We start from the raw sequence: 17,843 nt of genomic DNA on the forward strand, positions 1-17,843 counted from the left end.
TGCTGTTCAAATATGGGGAAAAATTCAGAGTTTGAGAATAATGCAAGAAATTCTATTTTCATCACTTGTATTCAGCATTGAACTCAATATCCTAGCTGGTAGGATAAGGAAACAAAAGTAAAATTAACAATGATTAAAGAAATATAGCTGATAGGACTTCAGATCTCATTAATATGTATATGAAAGTTCAAAACAGTCTTTGTTGCTGTTAGTCAAGTCATGTCTGAGTATTTTTGCAATCCCATGGACTGTAATCCACTAGGTTCCTCTGTCCACGATATTTCCCATGCAAGAATACTGGAGTGGATTTCTATTTTCTTCTCCAGGGGCTCTTCCTGACCCAGGGATCGAACCTATGTCTCCTGCATTGCAGGCAAATGCCTTACTGCTGATCCACCAGAGAATAAGAAAAATTAAGAATTAAATCTAGAAAGATTATTGTATAGATTAATATAAACAATCACTTTTATATTCCAACAAAAGAAAACACACACACACACACAAAGCATCAAAATCATGCTAGATTTTAGAATACCACAAAAGTGGATCCAAATAAAATGAATAAGTGCAAATTTCATAAATTGGAAGTTTTAACACTTTAAATATGTTAGTTCTCCTAATATTAATCTATAACTGCAATCTAATTTCAGCTAAAATTATAGTGCTTTATTTTATTGAAAATTGTTAAACTGGTTGGAAAAAGACTGGGGTAAGGATAGCCAAAGTATATTATGAGGATAAGACTATGTTTAGAGGATTTAATCCACTGGACATCAATAATAACCATAAAACTATGGTAATAGAATTTTGATATTGGCACAAGGATAGACAAACTGCACAAATCAATATGGTAGAGACCAGATAATTATCCACAGCTAGGAAGGTGGGTGATTTACAAGAAATTGACACTGTAATGAGTGGTAAAAGGTGGTTTTTGATGATGCTCGTTCAAATGTATATCTATATGGGGCAACAGAATATTTCTATTTCTTTTATTTTCTTACCTTAAACCATACACAAAAATTAAACTTAGATGTAAAGCCAAAAAAGCGAGCTTCTAGAAGAACACCAAAATGAATACCTTATAAACATAGTGTATGCAAACATTTCTTAAACAGGACATAAAGGGCACTACACATTAAATAGACTGTTAATAAACTATACTCCATTAAAAGTAAGAACTTCTGTTTATCAAAAAAAGAAAAAAAAAAAAAAAACCAACTCACCAAAAGAGTGAAAGGGCAAGCCTCAGACTAGGAGAATATTTGTAATACATAAATCATTCATATCCAGAAAACTTTTAAAAATTCCACAAATTGATAAGGAAATAAAAATAAGAAAAGTGGGGATAAAACTTGAAAATATATCTCATCAAGGACAATACCAGGGCTTCCCTGGTGGCTCAGAGGGTAAATCATCTACCTGCAATGTGGGAGACATGGGTTTGGTCTCTGGGTCAGGAAGATCCCCAGGAGAAGGGAATGGCAACCCACTCCAGTATTCTTGCCTGGAGAATCCCATGGACAGAGGAGTCTGGTAGGCTACATTCCACACAGTCGCAAAGAGTCAGACATGACTGAACGACTTCACATTCACTTTTGCAGCCATAAAATTAAGACACTTACTCCTTGGAAGGAAAGTTATGACCAACCTAGATAGCATATTAAAAAGCAGAGACATTACTTTGTCAACAAAGGTCTGTCTAGTCAAGACTATGGTTTTTCCAGTAGTCATGTATGGATGTGAGAGTTGAACTATAAAGAAAGCTCAGTTCCAAAGAATTGATGCTTTTGAACTGTGGTGTTGGAGAAGACTCCTGAGAGTCCCTTGGACTGCAAGGAGATCCTAAAGGAGATCAGGCCTGGGCGTTCATTGGAAGGACCGATGTAGAAGCTGACTACAATATTTTGGCCACCTGATGTGAAGAGCTGACTCATTTGAAAAGACCCTGATGTTGGGAAACATTGAAGGCAGGAGGAGAAGGGGACAACAAAGGATGAGATGGTTGGATAGCATTACCAACTTAATGAACATTAGTTTGAGTAAACTCTAGGAGTTGGTGATGGACAGGGAGGCCTGGCGTGCTGTGGTTCATGGGGTCGCGAAGAGTCAGACACGACTGAGCAACTGAACTAAATTGAAGGACAATAAAACAGTATAAAGTAACCGAACGTATTAGTAATCAGGCAGATGGAAATTAAGTCCACAATGAGGCACCTGCATTACTGTAGCTAAAATTAAAAATACCGTTAATGCCATTTTCAGCAGCATGGATGGACTTAGAGATTGTCTTACTGAGTGAAGTAAGTCAGACAAAGACAAATATCATTTATACATGGAATCTAAGAAAGTGGTGCAAATGAACTTATTTATAAAACAGAAATAGAATCATAGATGTACAAAACAAATTTACAGTTATTAGATGGGAAAAGGGGGAGAGATAAATTGGGAGATTTGAACTGACATATATTGACATATATAAGCACATAAAATCCCGGAGGGTACCCACTTCAGTATTCTTGCCTGGAGAATTCCATGGACTGAGGAGCCTGGTGGGCGATAGTTCAAAGGGTGGCAAAGAGTCAGACATAGCTGAGTGACTAACATAAATATGTATAAAACAGATTACTAATAATGACCTACTGTGTAACACAGGGAATTCTACTCATTACTCTGTAATGGCCTACATGGTAAAAAAAAAATCTAAAAAAGAGTGTATATACATTATATGAAAGTGAAAGTGAAGTCGCTCAGTCGTGTCCGACTCTTTGCGACTCCATGGACTGTAGCCTACTAGGCTCCCCCATCCATGAGATTTTCCAGGCAAGAATACTGGAGTGGGTTGCCATTTCCTTCTCCAGGAGATCTTCCTGACCCAGGGATTGAACCCAGGTCTCCTGCATTGTAGGCAGACACTTTAGCATCTGAGCCATTGGGGAAGTCCTGTGTATATATGTAATATATATGTATATATGTATAACTGATTCACTTGAAAATACTTGAATATACCTGAAAATAACACATTGTAAATCAACTATACTGCAATAAAAATGTTTAAAAATACAGGCCTTGCTAAATGTTGTTGAAATGTAGACCAACTGGAACTTTGATACATTATTATTGCATGTAAATTTTTTTGACTATTTTGAAAAACTGGTCATATCTGCTAAGTATTCTAACCTATGACTCAGCAATTCTACTCATTGATATTTGCTAAATGTTTATATGTTCACAAAAACACAAACACAAGTATGTCCCTGACAGCTCTATTCATAATAATATTCCAAATCCAAAAGCAAACAAATCTTGGACAAATAAAGTGTTGTGTAACTATACAATAGAACAGATTATAATAATACGAAAGATAACAAGGATAAACTGAAGATATACACAAAACGTACTAATCGCTTCTGTAATGGAGTAACAGGTACCATTTAATCTCCTACCTAAATCAACTAAGAGAGTAGAAAAAATTATATGGAAAAGAAAAAAAAAACTTTTAATTTCTGGAAAACAAACTATGCAAGATTATGTTTCCTGGGAGAAGGGAAACAAACAAACAAACAAACAAAAATGACCTCTGTGATTGCCCCAGCTTAATTCCTGGAAAAAGCTGTCAGGCCACAGTGTAACTGGAGAAACACAAAGGAATATAGAAGTCTTGTTGATTTAAGAATAGAGAAATAAGAGTCAGGTAAGCCAGCTTGATTAGACTGCAGTGAAAAATCCTGGAGAGGCAGGAGCTAAAAAGAAAAAAAGATTGGGTGAGCAGCAGAGTTATTCCCTTGAGTCTTTGACTGAATAGCAATCTGTGGGTTATTAAGAGAAAACTGCATGAGAAGGAAAGAACCACTAGAAAACAGTCAACAGCACAATTTCTAGAGGTCACACAGGCTTAGGAATAGTTTTCAATCTAGTTAAATTGGAAAGACCCTATAATATACAGAGCTTAGAGTTCTGAAAATGTCATTGCATCATTAGCAAGAATAAATTATTCCTAAGCTAAAAATGTCTCTGGATTTGTCCCAATCAAGCCTAAAAGAAAACCTCAAAAAAATCCATATTATTCCAAGTAATTTAACCACTACATGTCAGAGCCAAGTTCAACACTACTTAAAGAAATATGTAAAAAGTTACTGCCAACACTGTAAAGTTAATGATGTCTGCCATACAATGGAAAATTACCAAGCACATAAAGCAGGAAAACATGAACCATAATATCGAGGAAGACAATCATTAGAAACAGGAAAAGAAGATAGATAAATTGGAATTAATAGACAAGAATGTGTATGTCAATATCTTGGAATAATGTAAAATAAAAAAGAATCTGAAAAACAATATATATTAATAAAATAAATGATAATAAATATTAAAATGCTTTTAAAAGTGGGCATTCCCTGTCCAGTCTTGTTCTCTGTTTTAAATTTTATTTTATTACTGAAGTAGAGTTGATTTACAGTGCTGTGTTAGTTTCAGGTATACAGCAAAGTGATTCAGTCGTACGTGTATCTGTTCTTTTTCAGATTGTTTTATATTGTAGGGTATTACAAAATATTGAATATAGTTCCCTGAGCTATAAAGTAGGCCCTTGGGGCAATCTATTTTATATATACTATGCAAAGGGCTTTAGGGGGGCCCTAGGAAACAGAGGAGTTATGAGAAAGAAAGAACCTGTTTCCTTTAGTCATCACTGGGAGAAATCTGTTTGGTGACAAGCAGACCTGCGATGGATTAGTAAATGAGCAAAAACACAAACAAAACAAAGCAAAAAAAGCTATGCTAAGTCCTTAAATGTAAAGTTTTATTTCTTACATAAATCAGTGTCACTGCTAACTCACTTCAGTCGTGTCCGACTCTGTGCAACTCCATAGACAGCAGCCCACCAGACGCCCCCATCCCTAGGATTGTCCAGGCAAGAACACTGGAGTGGGTTGCCATTTCCTTCTCCAATGTGTTAACCTAATGCCAAATTACCTATATAACTAGTAAACAAGCAAAAAAAGAAAATCAAAGAATCTTAATATTATAAAACAAAAAAACTAACTTCAGAATGAGTTCATTTTTCACCTATGGAAATATGAAAATTTATGGAAATCACAGTATGATTGTACTGATAATTAGTCCTGGGACTATGTTCTGTTGTCTGGTTTCTAAGTCATGTCCAACTCTTTCGCAACCCCATGGACTACAGCCCTCTAGGGCTCCTCTGTCCATGGGATTTCCCAGGCAAAAATACTGCAGTCAGTTGCCATTTCCTTTTCCAGAGGATCTTCCTGACCCGGAGACCCAACAGGCATCTCCTGCATGGCTGGCAAATTCTTTACTACTGAACCACCTGGAAGCCATGACTGATTTAATCAGTACTAAATTTGTAACCATGTAAGTTCCGGGAGTTGGTGATGGACAGGGAAGCCTGGTGTGTTACAGTCCATGGGGTTGCAAAGAGTCAGAAATGACAGAGGGACTGAACTGAATAGTATTACCATTAGAAAAACATCAAAACACCTCAAACTGAGGAATATTCTATGAAATACCTGACTATTATTCCTTAAAACTGTCAAAGTTATCAAAAACAAAGGAAGTCTGATAACTGTTACAGTCAAGGAAGACCAAGCAGACATGATAAGTATATGTAATGAAGAATTCAACATTGGATCCTGAAATTAAAAGAGAACATTAGGGGAAAACTAGTGAAATTTGAATAAAATATGGATTTAATTAACAATAATGTATTATAATTGATTGGTTCATTAGTTCACACTTGTGACAACATACAATAGTAAATGTAAAATATGTATGGAATAAATGGTATATAACATATTGAAATAATTTCTGCTATCTTTGCAACTTTTCTGTAAACAGAAAGCTATTGAAAAGTTTCAGTTCAGTTCAGTTCAGTCCAGTCACTCAGTCATGGCCAATTTTTGCGACCCCATTGACTGCAGCACGCCAGGCCTCCCTGTCCATCACCAACTCCCAGAGTTTACTCAAACTCATACCCATTGAGTCAGTGATGCCATCCAACCATCTTAGCCCCTGTTGTCCCCTTCTCCTCCTGCTTTCAATCTTTCCCAGCATCAGGGTCTTTACAAATGAGTCAGCTCTTCACATCAGGTGGCAAAAGTATTGGAGTTTCAGCTTCAACATCAGTCCTTCCAATGACTATTCAGGACTGATTTCCTTTAGGATGGACTGGTTGGATCTCCTTGCAGTCCAAGGGACTCTCAAGAGTCTTCTCCAGCAACACAGTTCAAAAGCATCAATTCTTCAGCATTCAGCTTTCTTTAAAGTTTATTTAAATTTTAAAAATAAAGAGAATATGACAGTTTTCTAATATAGGTATCAATTAGTTAAAATGGACTAATTCCTTGAAATACACAAACTACAAAGGCTTACTTAAGAAGTAACACATAAACTAGAGTGATATCTGTTAAAGAAACTGAATTCATAGTTTAAAACTTTCAAGTAAAACAAAAATTTAGGTTCATTTGGCTCCACTGATATGTATCTACCAAACATGAAAGGAAAAATATAACCTATTCCAAAAAATAGCCAAAAAAATTCAAATAAGTATAAAAGGATAAAATACTTCTCAATTCATTTTATGAGATCAGCATTACTGTGATATCCAAGACGATAAAGAATCTGCATGCAATGCAGAAGATGATCCAGGTTCAATTCCTGAGTTGGAAAGATCCCCTGGAGAGGGAATGGCAACCCATTCCAGTATTCTTGCCTGGAGAATTTCATGACGGAAGAGCCTGACTGGTTTCAGTCCATGGGGTTGCAAAGAGTTGGACATACCTGAACGATTAGCGCTTTCACTTTTTCATTAAAAGAATAGAAAACTACAGATCAACATCTTTCACAAACGCAAATACTCTTCTCAACATTTTAGCAAGCAATGCAGCAAAATATATGTAAAGTGGACATCGCAACCAAGATGAATTTGCATCATGCATACAACGTTGGTTTAAAAAATCAGTACACACTTATTCCACTATATTAAGGTAAATAATATAATGTGGAAAATTCTGAAAGAGATGGGAATACCAGACCACCTGACTTGCCTCTTGAGAAATCTGTATGCAGGTCAGGAAGCAACAATTAGAACTGGACATGGAACAACAGACTGGTTCCAAATAGGAAAAGGAGTACGTCGAGGCTGTATATTGTCACCCTCCTTATTTAACTTATATGTAGAGTACATCAAGAGAAACGCTGGACTGGAAGAAACACAAGCTGGAATCAAGATTGCCGGGAGAAATATCAATAATCTCAGATGTGCAGCTGACACCACCCTTATGGCAGAAAGTGAAGAGGAGCTAAAAAGCCTCTTGATGAAAGTGAAAGTGGAAAGTGAAAAAGTTGGCTTAAAGCTAAACATTCAGAAAACAAAGATCATGGCATCCAGTCCCATCACTTCATGGGAAATAGATGGGGAAACAGTGGAAACAGTGTCAGACTTTATTTTTCTGGGCTCCAAAATTACTGCAGATGGTGATTGCAGCCATGAAATTAAAAGACGCTTACTCCTTGGAGGGAAAGTTATGACCAACCCTAGATAGTGTATTCAAAAGGAGACATTACTTTGCCGACTAAGGTCCGTCTAGTCAAGGATATGGTTTTTCCTGTGGTCATGTATGGATGTGAGAGTTGGACTGTGAAGAAGGCTGAGCGCCGAAGAATTGATGCTTTTGAACTGTGGTGTTCAAGAAGACTCTTGAGAGTCCCTTGGACTGCAAGGAGATCCAACCAGTCCATTTTGAAGGAGATCAGCCCGGGGATTTCTTTGGAGGGAATGATGCTGAAGCTGAAACTCCAGTACTTTGGCCACCTGATGTGAAGAGTTGGCTCATTGGAAAAGACTCTGATGCTGGGAAGGATTGGGTGCAGGAGGAGAAGGGGACGACAGAGGATGAGAGTTGGCATCACCGACTCAATGGACATGAGTTTAGGTAAACTCCAGGAGTTGGTGATGGACAGGGAGGCCTGGAGTGCTGCGATTTATCGGGTCGCAAAGAGTCAGACACCACTGAGCGACTGAACTGAACTGAACTGAAGGTAAATAAAAATATCAAATAAAAATATGTATGTGTGTGTGTGTGTGTGTGTGTGTGTGTGTGTGTGTATAAAATAGAAAATGTTTGCTAGATCTCAACACCCATTTTTAGTAAAAGATCTCAGTAACTAGGAGTAGAAGTAAACGTCCTCAAGCTGATAAAGGATCTATTTGTGGAAACTTGCAGATGAAATATTTTATTTTTTTCTCTTAAGACTGGAAACAAAGCAAAGATATCCTTGCTTTCATCACCTGCTGTTTGATATTGACTACAAGTCCTAAATAACTAAAGCGAGCAAGGAAAAGAATAACTGCTCTAATATTTTATCCCTTCTGTTTTCCTTTCCTCCTTCCTCTCCAGGGGAGAAATAAGAATGATGGGCAGAGACAGACAGAGAAATTTGGAGGTGGGTACAGGGAGGAAAGAGGCTGGTTTTACCTTTTCTCTGAAGCTTCAGTGTGAGCTAATTATAAAAGCCCAACTGGGCCAACTAGAATATCTTGCATGGTATTTTTCTTCAAACAAAGACATTTCCCTTTGCTTGATTAATTAAAATGCCAATTAGAATAACACTTTTCACAGAGAAAGGAAATATATCTAGGAATCTGAGTTAATCTCTCCTTTCCATAAGGTTGTATAGACAGAAAAAGAACATCAGTTGATCATTATAAAGTTTGGGTTAAGTATCATTCAGGCTCTTGATGAAAAACAAAGTAACTACATCTACCTATTAAATATACTTCCTTGTAAACTTTGTGCCATGAATTCTTTTCAGATAGTCACTTTTTTCAGTGTTTTCTAACTGATAATCATGATCCATTAATGGTTTAATGCTGACATCTTTTTTTAAAGATGAAACAGAAAAGAATATATTAGAAACATAATTTTAGTGAGTCCTTCATATATAGAGACATTAAGAACTGTTTTCTGAAAAATTTGGCTTGATCACATATGTGTACATATACATTTACATATGGGAGTCAATTATAATATTTATTTTTATTCCAATTAGCAATAAAACATTCAAAATAAACTACATCAGGTGTTTGGTAATTATTTGAAAAGAATGTAGAATTTTTCCTACAAATGGGTAAATGTGTGATTTTCCACTCACTCAAACTGAGATATTTATATAATTATTTTGATTTTCATTGTAAAAATGTTTTGCCATGGACGTCATATTTTATTATTAGAAGATTTCCTTAAATTTGTATTTGTCTAGTAGTTTTTGCCTCCTAAACTGGAAATCATTACTGCTGTGAATAAATATCATGTAATAAATACTATAAAATAGCCACAATGTGACTTTTCTTATTTTGAATAGACTAAACAAAGAATTTAATAGGTTCTCAGAGCAGCCAAAACAGTTGTCAGAAATGCATGCACTAAAATCTATGTATATGGTTTTTCAAAGAGTTTAAGTTCACACATATAAATGTAGTTATTCCTATTATATACAGCATGTATTTGGCTAACCAGATTCCAAATGCACTCACTATTAGAATGCTTTTCTTTCAACTATTAAATGCTTATTAGAGGGGGTTAAAATAGGAGAGACGTTTTCAAGACTTTCTGCATTATTCTAACTATAAAAAGCAATAAAGAGCTGCCCAATTTTGAAAACAGAAAACTAAATAGGTGTGTTCCATTTGGATGCTGTGTTGTTTAAGTGAAAATGCAAAGGGTAAGTTTGTGGCTGTCTTTATGGTAGAATATATATATAACATACAATTTCCCATTTTAATCATTTAAATTACAATTAAGAGCATTAATTACATTCATAGTGCTGTGCAATCACAATATAATTATTTCTAAAACCACTCAAAATCAACACTCTATAATCATTAATCAGTAAACTCTCCATTCTTCCCTCCCTGTGACCCTTGATGTCCTGTAATCTTCTTTCTGTCTCCATGAATTTTCTTATTTTTGATAGTATTTTATATAAGTGGAATAATAAGGTATTTGTCTTTTTATGTTTTGTTTATTTCACTTAGCACAACTTTTTAAGGTATCCATGTTGCTGCATGTATCCAAATTTCATTTTTATGGTTGAATAATATTCTATTAAATATCATATTTGTTAAATTTATATTTTATCTTTAGAAGGACACTTGGATTGGTTCTACCTTTTGGCTATTATGAATAATGTTTTTACAGTCATTGGCATATAAGATTTTGTTTGTGTCCTTGTATTCAATCATTTGGTGAATATCTCTAGAAGTGGGATTACTGGGTCAAATAGTAACCCTGTGTTTAGCTTTGTGAGGAACTAACCTTTTTCCACAGTGGATATACCAGTTTACTTTCTTACCAATCACGTATGAGAAGTCTAATTTCTCCACATCCTCTTTGACATTTGTTCTTTTCATTTTGTTATGATTACTATTTCTATTATTATTGCCATCTAGTAGGTATAAAGTCATACTTCTATATGGTTTTGCTTTGTATTTCCCTAATGCTAATTATATCTGCATGTGTTTGCTGGGTATTTGCCTACCTTATTTAGAGAAATATCTACTCAAGTCTTCAGTCCAGTTTTTAATTGCTTTTAATTGATCTTTTTACTTTCTAGTTTTAGCAGTCCTTTATATACACTGGATATGAAACCCTTATCAAATGTATTATTTACTTCCTCTCCTCCTTTTTCATTTTGTTGTTTTCATTTTATCTATTGTCTATGTCTCTTATTGATAATGTTCTTTGATGTGGAAACATTTAAAAATTTTTGATGAAGATCTTGCTTCTTTTGTTGCTGATGTTTTAGATGTCATTTTAAAGAAACCATCACCAAATCTAAGACTGTGAAATTTCCTCCTCTATGTTTTCTTCTATAAGTTTTATAATGAAGTTCTTAAGATTAGGTCTTTAATCCATTTTGAGTTACTATTTTTATGTGTTGTAAGCGAAAGATCCAAGATAATATTTTTGAATGTGAATATCCAGTTTTTCCAGTATCATTTGTTGGAGAGACTATTCTTGTCCTATTGACTGATCTTAGTGCCCTCAGTGAAAACTGTCACCATATATATGGGGGTGAATATTTATATTAATAGTAACAAAAAACAAAATCAGTTATAGCATCTGTTACATCTGAGAATCTAGAGGGAATCATGCTAGCCTAAGTATTCAGCATTAATAAGAGTCTGTCACACAGAATGAAGTCAGAAAAAGAGAAAACAAATATCATATATTAATGCATATATGTTGAATCTAAAAAATGGTACAGTTGTGGCTTCTCTGGTGGCTCAATGGTAAAGAATCTGCCTGCTAATGCAAGAGGCATGAGTTTGATGCCTGGTCGAGGAAGATCCCACATGCTGCAGAGTAACTAAGCCTATGCATCACAACTATACTAGAGCCTGAGAACAGGCAACTACTGAACCCACATGCTGCACCTGCTGAAACCTGCGTGCCACAGAGCCTGTACTCTGCACCAAGAGAAGCCACTGCAACGAGAGGCCCAAGCACTGCAGCTGGAGAGTAGGCTCTGCTTGCCACAACTAGAGAAAAGACCACGTGGGAATGAAGACCCCGCACAGACAAAAATAATGTAAATAAATTAAATGATTGTAAGAATGGTACAGATGAACATATTTTCAGGGCAAGAATAGAGAAACAGGCATAGAGAATGGATGTGCGGACACAGAGGGGTGGAAGGGATGTCGACTGAATTGGAAGCATAGACTTCTTGTATATGCACTACTATGTGTAAAATACACAGCTAGTAGGAACCTGCTGTATAGCACAAGTAGTTCAGCTTGTTACTCTGTGGTGACCTAGATGGATGGAATGTGGAGTGGGGAGAGGGAGATGCATATAGCTGATTCACTTCATTGTATAAAAGAAACTAACACAACATTGTAAAGCAACTATATCCCAACTTAAAACATCTAGGAGAAGGGAGCATTTAGAGTAAGGATAGGTGAAGGTGAAGTTGCTCAGTCATGTCCGACTCTCTGCGACCCCATGGACTGTAGCCTACCAGGCTTCATCCGTGGGATTCTCCAGGCAAGAATACTGGAGTAGTTTACCATTTCCTTCTCCAGGGGATCTTCCCAACCCAGGGATTGAACCTGGGTCTCCTGCATTGGAGGCAGACAGTTTAACCTCTGAGCCACCAGGGAAGCCCCAGAGAAAGGATAATCAATTGCATAATAATTCAGTAAACCCACCAGCTGAGTACCAGGAAGCCCCCTACCTACCTGCCTGCCTGGTAAGTTTCTTTAGTGTCAAACTCTTTGTGACCCTATGGACTGTAGCTTACCAGGCTCCTCTGTCCATGAGATTCTCCAGTCAAGAATAACAGGGTGGGTTGCTGTGTCTTCCTCCAGGGGATCTTCCAAACCCAGAGACTGAACCCTGTCTCCTGCATTTCAGGCAAATTCGTCATTGCTAAGCCACTTGGGAAGCCCCCAACCCTTTCCCCAAAATATAAAGAATGCATTTTAAGCAACCAACTGAAAGAAAACCAAGTCTAGATTATAAATGTGGCTGTGGATGCTAGAGACTGAAAAAGTACAATTATGAAGGCAATGACAACTTCTTTAATAAGTAAAAACATTAATGGAGAAAGTAAGTTTTAGTTCCACTCTTTGTAAAACTTTCTCCAGGAAAACTTAGGGAAATGTCATTATATAAAATATTGGTTTGACAAATACATTAGAATATGGGTCAGGCTGATAAATTATACTGCAAATAGCAAACTACAAAATGTTATGTCTTATAGAGTTACATCAAATGACTATTTGTAGAAAATTAAGCCCCATGCACTTAAAACTGGATTCATTTCTCTCTGATTTCATTGAACAGGATTTACCATTAAAGTGGACACTGCAAGACCTTGATTTTTTTTTTTTTTTTTTTGCATATCCTGCCACAATTTTCTCTGACACCTTGGAAAGTAATTTAAACTCAATAAAGTGAAGATAATTGCACTTACCTCACAGAGATGTAGAGCGTGTTAATGAGATCATGTCTACAAAGTGATTCAAAGTCTTTAGTTGGTAATATAAATAGCAAGCATAACTATATTTTTCCAGATGTCTAATAATGATAACTATAAATATGATGAAATGAAAAGTTAAAAGGCTGCCAGTAAAAGTAAAATGTTTTCATTTTAATTGCTAGTCATTTAAATGTTCCCACTTGCATGTTTGGATTATAGGAAATGCACAGAAATGTTAATTATGAGTTCCATTTTAATAAGGACATGTCCCCCAAGTTTAGATTCAAATGTACTTAACTTCTAGCCAAATGGGGAAAAACTGAACTACCTCTTCTTTGCGATTATGTCTAATAAATCACTGTAGATAAAATAAATCACAGCATAAATTTTAATGAAACCTATACATTACATCTTCAAAATGTTTCTTAATATGAAATAGAAGATCATGACTTCAGTTCCAAATCCCATTACTCAATTGTCATACCTTCAGTATGTCTTTATTCCTGAGCTGATAAAGTTAACTACTAATATCCTCCATTCAGTTCCTATCCTGTTAAATATTTCTCAGTGCAGAAATACTTGTAAGCAGACCCAAACTATTTTTAAGTTCAGAGCCTACACTGTGATCCTACTGCTGTCAACCATTTGTGAATTAAAGTACTTATCTGTAAAACTGAATTGCATTTTCCATTAAATGAGCCAGAAAAAAAGCAATGTTGATTCTAACGGGAACAAGCATGATAATCTCCTGGCAAAGATGCTTTTCAAAGTACTGATTCTTGGCAGCTATGGTGGCTCACTGTCTACTGTACTTGGCTATGGGATAGGCATTGCAGACAGGGACTTTGAAATGAGACCAGACATCAGGTCTGGATTCAATAAATAATAGAGGAAAAGAGGTCACTCTGTACAGCAACCAGCAGGGTAATTGCATCCTAAAGGATAGCAGAATTTCCTGTCATGTCCCATGAGGGCAGTTTGGGCTGAATTGATCTGACTGGTTATTGTTGGATCTCATCCAACAGGTTGTCAGGATTCAATAGCCCATCATGCACCACACACACAAATAAGAAAAACCAAGCTGAGAGAGAAAAATTCCAGTAACATCTTGGAATAAGAAAACAAGGTTTATTTCCTTTTTAATCTCCTTCTGTAATCCATCAAATGTAATGAGTTCATTGCTGTATGTTGAATAAAACAATGCTTTCTTCATTTATTCACTTCAACACAGCTTAAGTAAATTTTCTCAAAAAAAAACTGATATAGAAGCTATCTTTTTTTCTCCATCAGCTATGTCCCTAGAAGCTACTGAAAAAATTATGTTAGGATTTCAAATGGAAAATTATTACTGATATCCAGATAGAAAATCACTAAACATTTACCTACACATAGGTGTGCACATGCATGCACACGCATCCACACATCACAAACACAAACATGCACACACCATGCCAACCACCACCATCTTCCATTTCAAATCCCTTTGACAGGAATTAGGTTTTGGATCTGTCCCAGATGAGAGACAAGCAGGCCAGCAAAACATAGAAAATAGTTACTTGAAATATAAGGTTTCTTCCATAACACAGGATTAATCTTGCCAGATTTAGGAGATAGTGGTGGAAATAAAATCATTTTAGTGAGGAAATGAGCCAGGTATTCTATAACATTAGGTAAGGCTATCTCTTTCATATTAGAAGGAAATTAAATAAAGAGATATATATCTTTAATTAAATGCAACTTTTATTTAAAAATTGATAGGAAAGAGGAATGTTCTACTTAGTTTCTAGTAATTAACCATTGGTATAAAAGACACTCGAGTAAAAGCCAACTGTATTTTTATATAGTAGCAATAAGCAATTCAAAATAAAATTAAGAAAACAAGTCCATGTATAGTGGCATATGAAAGGAAACCTTGCATAGCCAGAAGTAAATGACGTGAATAAAAGAATTTTAAGACTGACATACTGAAAATTACAAAACAGGTTGACATAAGTAAAAGAATCAAGTAAACAAAAAGATGTCTTGTGTTCATGGATTAGATGACAAGATTGTTAGGATGGCAATACTCCCTGTGTTAATCCACAGAGCCAATGCAATTCCTATCAAACTCCCAGGTGGGCTTTGTTTTACTCAGAAATTGACAGGCAGACTCTAAAATTTTACAGAAATTCAAGGGGTGTAGAATAATTCATCTTGTAAAAGGGGAATAAAATTGGAAGATAGATATTTCATATTTTTACAACTTACTACAAATCTATAGTAATCAAGACACTGTGGTACTGGCTTAAAAATAGATGTATAGATAAAGTTAAGAGACTTGAGAGCTCATAAAAAAGACATTTGTGATCAACTGAATTTTGATAAAAATAACAAGGAAATTCAGTTGGGAAAAAATTAGTCATTTCAACAACTGGTGCTGGGGTAGCCAGATACTCACTTGCCAAAGGATGAATTGGAATCCTATTTCACAAAATATTCAAAAGTTAATTCAAAATAGCTTGAAGAAAAAAAATATAAGGACTAAAACCATAAAATTTTTAGAAGAAAACAGGTGAAAATTTTGTGATCTTGGATTTCTTAGTTATGATATCTAAAGTAAAGCAGTCTAAGAAGACAGATAGATAAGACTTCAAAAAAACTAAAATACCTTGTATTTCAAAGAATACTATCAAGAAAATAGAAGCTCAACCCACAGAATGAAAGAAGGTATTTGCAAGTCATGTATCTGATAAATTCTAGTATACAAAAAAAAAAAAAAAGAAATATATACAGTACCTCGTGGTATGCTCCAATTAAGAAAATCTATAATAGATACACACTCAAAAAAGAGAAAGAGATCTAGATAGAGCAATAAAGATAATTAACAAATCACATGGGAAGAGAAAAAAAGTCGAAAGAAACAAAGAACAAAACAATCTTGAGGATAAAAGAACAAAGCTTGAATAATCATGTTCCCTGATTTCAACCTATAATACAAAGCTACAGTTATTAAAATAGTATGGTACTGGCACAAAGACAGACATATAGCTCAATGGAACAGAACTGAACAGACACTTATACGGTCAGTTAATTTGTGACAAAGGAGGCAAGAATATACAATGGGGAGAAAACAGCCATTTCAATAAATGGTGTTGGAAAACTTGGACATATACACATGAAACAATCAACGTGGAATACTTTCTAATACATAATAGAAAAATAAACCCAAAATGGATTCAAGAGTTAGATATAAGACCTGAAATAAAAAATACCATTGAAGAAAACATAGGCAGTACTCTCTTTGCCATTGGTCTTTGGAATATTTTTTGGATATGTCTCCTCAGACAAAGGAAACAAAAGTAAAAACAAACAAATAGAACTGCATCACACCAAAAATCTTTGCACAGTGAAGGAAACTAGCATTGAAATGAAAAGGCCATCTACTGAATGGGAGAAGATATTTTATAAACAATATATCCATAAGGGGTTAATATCCTAAATATACAAAGCACTCATACAACTCAACTTAAAAAAATTATGATCTGATTAAAAAATGAGCAGAGGATCTGAATAGATATTTTTCCAAAGAGGACATGCAGATGGCCAACAGACATGTGAAAAGATGTTCAATACCACTAATCATCAGAGAAATGAAAATCAGTTTCACAATAAGATGTCACATCACATCTGTCAGAATGGCTATTATCCTAAAGACAACAAATAACAAATATTGGTGAGGATATGGAGACAAGGGACAGCTTGTGCCCTATTGGAGAGAATGTTAATCAGTATAGCCACTATGGAAAACAATATGGAGATTCCTCAAAAGAATAAAAATGAAACGATTGTACAATGCAGCAATTTGACTTCTGAGTATTTTCCCAAAGAAAACAAAACACTAATTCAAAGAAGGTATTCAAAAGGTACCCTTTTGTTCATTGCATCATTATTCACCATGGGAGCAACTGAAGTTTCCATCAATAAATAAATAGATGGATAAAAAAGATGTGGTACATACTTACAGAATGTTTTACTCAGCCACAAAAAAAGAATGAAACTCTTGCCATTGTGGCAGCATGGATGGCCCTAGAGATATTATGCTAAATAAAATGTCAGGAATCCAAAAATAAACAAATGAACAAACAGAAACAGACTCACAGATACAGAAAGCAAACAGGTGCTTCCAAGAGGGGAGGAAGGATGGGATGAGTGAAATAGCTAGGTGAAATTAAGAGGCACAAATTTCCAGTTACAAAATAAATGAACTAGAATATCATGATGTTCATTTTTTAACGTATAGAAATATCAAATCACTACATTGTACAACAGGAAATAACATAGTACTGTTAATCAGTTACACTTCAAAAAACTCAAGTAACCAAACTCACAGAAAAAGAGATTAGATTTGCAGCTATGAGAAGAGGGACTAAGGGTAGGGGAACTGGATGAAGGTGGTCAAAATGTACAAAAATCTTGGTATATAAAAAAATAAGTAGTATTGATGTAATATATAATATGTTTAATATAACTAATAGTGCTATATGTTATATATGAAAGTTTTTGAGAGAGCAGATCTTAAAACTTCTCATCACAAGGAGACAAGATTTTAATTTTTAAAATTTTGTATCTATATGAGATGATAGATGTTCTTAAACTTATTGTTGCAATCATTTTATGATGTACATAAATCAAATAACTATGTTGTACACCTGAAACTTACACAGCATAGTATGTGAGTTATATCTAAATAAAACTGGAAGGAAAAAATATCAACATATTAGTGGACTAATGCATTCCAAAGCCATGTTATTCAAGGGTCAGCTGTAGTTTACATTGCTTCCTTGCTCCAAGCC

This window comes from Capricornis sumatraensis, chromosome 1 (assembly GCF_032405125.1).
Source record: "Capricornis sumatraensis isolate serow.1 chromosome 1, serow.2, whole genome shotgun sequence".
NCBI lineage: Eukaryota > Metazoa > Chordata > Mammalia > Artiodactyla > Bovidae > Capricornis > Capricornis sumatraensis.